General features: G+C 41.7%; 1 pseudogene; it reads left to right on the forward strand.

Moving 5' to 3' along the window:
* The first annotated feature begins 637 nt into the window (after positions 1 to 637).
* LOC149747457 (NADH dehydrogenase [ubiquinone] 1 alpha subcomplex assembly factor 8 pseudogene) lies at positions 638 to 3,439 on the forward strand (annotated as a pseudogene).
* Positions 3,440 to 5,439: the final 2,000 nt, after the last annotated feature.

The following is a 5,439-nucleotide window of genomic DNA, read 5'->3' on the forward strand; positions in this document are numbered from 1 at the left end:
GGCCATGAACTTGTGTCCCCTGCATTGGCAGGCGGACTCCCAACCACCGTGCAACCAGGGAAGCCCTTTTGTAGTTATTTTTAATTGCATTTCCCCACTTGGGGCTTGAACATTTTTTTCCCATATATTTATTCACCTTTTGTTATTTATTCTTTTGAAAATTGCTTCTATATACTTTTCTCATATCTATCTCTATTAAGTTACTTATGTTTTTTGTATTGATTGATGGGAACTCTTTGTATATGTTGGGTATTGACTCTATGTCTAATATATGTACACACACACATTTTTGCCAGGGACAGTACAGCATGCTGGTGAGGAGCACTGGCTCTGGGTTGGCATCCTGGGTTTCACCACATGGCAGCTACATGGCATTATTCAACTTCTTTATATCTCAGTTTCCTCAACAGTATAAGTGGAATAATAATAACATCTACTACACGTCTAAATATCATTTATTTATTATTCCCCTAGTGATTTAAATGCTATCTTTATTATAATTTTCCTGCTATTCTTAGCCACTCACTCTTACAAATAACATTTAGAATCAACTTGAACAGCTTTGTATAAAATTATCTTTAGGTAATCAATAGATTAATTTAGGAAAAAAATGTAAACCTTTAAAAACTTGAGGCTCCCCGCTACAATCCATATTACTTACTTTTATGCATTTAGGTCTATTTCTCTGCCCTTAAATATTATGTTTCAAAATTTGGGGGGAGGACAATATAATTTTGTTGCTGTTTTGAATGATATCTTTATATTGGTTATTGCTGGCACATTAAAATGTCTGTACTTTGTGTGTGTTTATCTTACTTTTAGACACCTTGAGAATCTGTCATATTTCTGTCATATTTGTCAATTTTTATTTCATTATGTTGAATTTTAATGTAAAATTGTTAAATATTCCCCAGTATTTACTAATATTTTGGTCTTCTTTTCTAGGGCTCTTAAGACTATTTTGAATAATGGGGATTTGTGGTATTCTTGCCTTATTTTATGGGAATACTCCTAACATTTTTATCATTGATGTTTGCCATAGTTTTCCTGAAAACACCGTGTCAAATTTAGGACATCTCATTGCCCAACTTCCTAATTTTTAAAATTTAAAATCAGGGGTGACTAAGACATTCTATCAAATACTTTTCCAACAACGATTAAGATGTTTTGCTCATTTATTCTACAGTGATTTAGCATAAAAACACTTCCTATTCTTTTGTTGGTGGTGGTTTTTTAAAATTTGTTTTTGATGATAGCCATCCTAATTGGTGTGAGAAAGGGCTGCCATTTTAAGGAGGTGATCAGAGTAGGCTTTGGTGAGAAGGTGGCATTTGAGACTTGACAAAGGTGAAGCAGATACTTTGGAGAAGAGCTTTCCAGGCAGAGAGAGCAGTGGGTCCCGAGGTAGGAGCCTACCTATTGTGAAGAGCAAGGAGACCAGAATGACTGCAAGCAGCCTGAGGGGGTGGGAGAGAGGAAGTGAGGAGGTGAGATGGGAGCCCTGGGAGAGTTTTGAACAGGGGAGGGATGATACACTTCCTATTCTTACACTGTTCTTGCATTCCTAAAATAAACCTTCCTCCGTCACTACACATTGTTAATATTGCAAGATGTTGATACAGTGAATTTGAAAATATTTTATTCAGTATATTTGCACTGAGCTTAATGTCTACCCTTGTATTGCTGCTTGTTAGACATAATATCAGTGGTTTTTATTTTCATGTTTTCTTTTTAATGTGCTTGAATAGATTGTAAATGCCAAAGAGATTACTCACTAATTAAAATTTTGATAAAAATCTCCCTCCCAAACAAGCAAATCTTGCTGTCAAATTAGAGTATATGGGGGTACAACGGGTTAGATCTTTGACTATCTTCAATTTTTTTCAGTAAATTTGGTTTTTTACTCATGTCAGGGAACCGAGTGGTGTGGGGACACGTGAGAAGTGTACTTTTCACCTTCCCTGAGCACCTGGTGGTCTGTGGGGCCGGGACCATGGCCAAGGCAGGTGCATGCAGGTGTCCGTGACCCGTGGCGGCCGCCTAAGGAAAGACCTCTGCACGCAGGAGTTCAAGGCCCTGCGGAGCTGCTTCATCTCCGTGGCCAAGAAGACCCTGAAGGGCAGCCGTTAGAAAGGACGGAGTGCTGCACTTATCCATCTGCTGCTGAGGGACGCAAAGTCCTGGGCCCGGTACTGATGGCTCCAAGGGTGCAACATCTAAAACCTCTAAAGCTCTTCTGGCCAACAGGACCGGAGACGTGTTAGGGTGAGCACAGGCAGAGGGGGAATGGGTTTTCCAGCATTGCATACATAAGGATTTGGGTTAGAATTAGATGCAATGAACCAACAATAAAGACCACTCTAAAGCCATGGCCGAGGTGTGCATTTATAATTTTAGTAAAAGGAAATAAAGAATTGGAAGGAAATAAAGAATTGGGGTGAATTTTTAATCTCTGAAGCCACTGAGAGTAACTCCTTCCTAGCCAATCCTTTGGGCTCTGTCCAGGCTTCTAACCTCAGTGAAACCCACTGCATTCAAGTCCAGTCAAGTTTTCATACATTGTCATCTGGCTTTTCCATCAGAAAGCATGGGGTGGAGAAAAAGAGGGGCGAAACCCTTCTAATCGTAGAGTGGCTCCACCTTGGTGATGGTCCAGAACGATGACCAGTACAAGAGAATCACACAACCCCAATGGTTTCCTGTGTTCATATAGGAAGAGAGCCAAGTGGTGGTTATCTAATATAGTTCGGTGAGGTTTTTAATTTATAGGCCAGAGCAATAAACATGATGTTGGCTGCTTTCCCAATTTGTTCTTTAGTCATAGCAAAGGAGATTTCCATTAAGGGGATCTGATGCCATCTTGAAGTTTTTGTAAAGTTTAATAAGTAATCTCAGTTTCAGAGTTAAGTTTAATCATCTCTAACCCTTTAATAAGTAACTATTCTTTCCACATAGATGCCAGAGGAGGTTGTTGCTGTTGTTTTTCTCTGTATTTGGACATTTTGCCCTTTGCAAAATAATCTCAGAGTGTATGGTAAAACCTCCTGGTGCCCCAATCCATATCCTCTCAGCCACCTCCTGGATTCACAGCAGCTGTAGTTCACCCCGCTCACACCCTGGACCATCCACACCTCTCTGCTGGCCTCTCTGCCTGGAAGCTTTCTTGGCACTAAGGGAGTTTTCTCAGCCTGCATGGTGCATGCAGGGAAGCGTTAACGCTCTCAGTAGCAATCTTCACCCAGTGAACTGGAGCCTGTGCAGAGACACCCCTGCTTCCCTGTCGCTCAGTGGGGCACATTTCTAGCAAGACTGAGGCACCAATAATCTGCTCATGCGCACACTCTTACTGCCTTCCCTTCTCTCCCTCAGTCCCCCCTCCCTTGTGGCACTTCTGGAGTCACCTCCCAAATAAACCACTTGTAGCCATATCCCTGCCTCAGGGTCGGCTTTTGGAGCAACCCAAACTAAGACAGGTCATGAGCAGAAAAAGCTGAGGGTGTTCCCTGAAATGCACAAAACTCAGAGCACGTAAAATAATAAAGTAATTTATGTGAAGATAAAAAAAATGGCTGGCAGATGGCATTGCTCTGCCAGAGAGGGAAAGTTAAAATAAGTAGCAACCAAATACCAGAAATGTGAATAGAGAGAAAGAAAAACTCCTATCCAGGGGTTGGTCTGTGTTTGAAGCACAGAGAAGGTGTTGGTCCTAGGCAAGGGCAATGCCCCCGATGTCCTGGCTTCTTCTGCTCCCAACTGGTTTCTGTCTCTGGCCGCCCCTTGGTCTGAGTGCCCCTTTCTCTGACTATTGTCCAGAAAGGATGGGTATAAGACTGTGCTCATTATTTCCAGAGCAGACATATTTGCATTAGACTCATGTGCTTTTAAGAGCTGGTGTCAGCCGCTTCTCGTGCCCCAGGTCACATCCTCTTGACCCGAAATTTTACAGCAACCAGCTTGGTGAAGCCATCACCTGACAGCACCTTGCATCAACAACAGCAACTATCTCATGCTTTCTGCCCTGCAGCTTCTCTTTGCCATCTCTTAAGATGCCTTCTGGAAGCCACTTAGCTGTTCTGAAACATGTGCAATCCTGGTAGTGCAAAGGTCATGCACACCCCCTGGGGCAACTCTTGATCTGTGGGACAAGAAAGCTGATGGATAATTTCTCGCTCGTCCTTCTGGAGGACGATTTTGAGGTGTACTCTCCGCAGCTTCTTAGAGCGCCCCCTGGAGGGTTGAGCCGCAATTGCCCAAGGTGACGCTTGGCTTCATAACCCATCTTCTTTGTTATACCCTTTCGTCTCCTACTCCAGTTCCTTGGGATGGAACCACACAGAGTAAACTTCCTGCATACACACTCTGTGTCCAGCTCAGCTTTCTGGGAAACCCAGTACTTCTTAGGTCCACATTCCAGAATGACGAGCTTCCCCGTTTCGCCTTTTCCAATGGTTCCTCACACACCTTCCCAGCCTGATTGCTCTTCTGAAACCATCCTGATCTCGTCTTGGCTTCCAATGAACAAAGGTGTGAACATCTGAAAATTAGATCATTGCTGCTGACTCACTACTGGTAAGGAATTAACCATTCGTAAAGAAATGAAGAAATGTTTAGGACTCTTCTGGATCTTCTTGTTGAATTTTTGAGAACTCTGATAGGCTCATTCCTCAGCTGATGATTCTCCTCCTTTAACTTCCACATTTCCTTGGGATGTACAGTATTTATGCCAGTGGCTATAGATTTTTGTAGGGATTTGTGGATTCAGAAAAATGTTTATTGATATTCACAGCCCTTGGATGGGCACTGTTGAGAATACAGAGGAGCTGAGATGCAGTTGCTAAATTTTAGGGATAATCTAAGGATGAAATAGGAAAAACTTCACACAAAATCAGAGCAAGTAAAATACAGAATTCTGTAAGTGTGACAAGTAAATTATTGACAGGATGTTATTGTGGAGAGAGAAATCACATCTGGTCAAAGCTAGAAAGAAGCTGACTCCACAAATTTCTTCACTCAGGGAGTAAAGGATGCTCCTTGATGGACCACGATGAGACCAACAAAGGCAATGGTCAGTTTTGCCACAATGGCAAAAACGCTTGTGCTTGGTTGGCTAACGCATTTTGAAAGAACATTTTTCAATTTAATTCTTAAACATTTTGGTGGCTCTAGATTTCAAGCTCCAAAGACATTTGAACAAGTGTTGGAATGCTATAGCGTTGAATAACATGTTTATCCTCTTCAAGGTTGAGCTTTAGAGTTATGAAATCTATGTTTTCTGAGGTTATAATGTCATAATACATGCATTATTGAAGCATTATAACCCTCCATGCCTCTGGGTGTTTCGGCTTGTTTATGAAAATTTCATTGTTATGCACGTGTAGATGGCAGTTTGAATGACCTAGAAAGAACAAGACATTAAAAGTAATGATTACATATTTCATG

The sequence above is a fragment of the Delphinapterus leucas genome, chromosome 15, assembly GCF_059928025.1.
Source record: "Delphinapterus leucas isolate spDelLeu-1000000601 "Yukka" chromosome 15, BTC_Dleu_Yukka2, whole genome shotgun sequence".
NCBI classification, from domain to species: domain Eukaryota; kingdom Metazoa; phylum Chordata; class Mammalia; order Artiodactyla; family Monodontidae; genus Delphinapterus; species Delphinapterus leucas.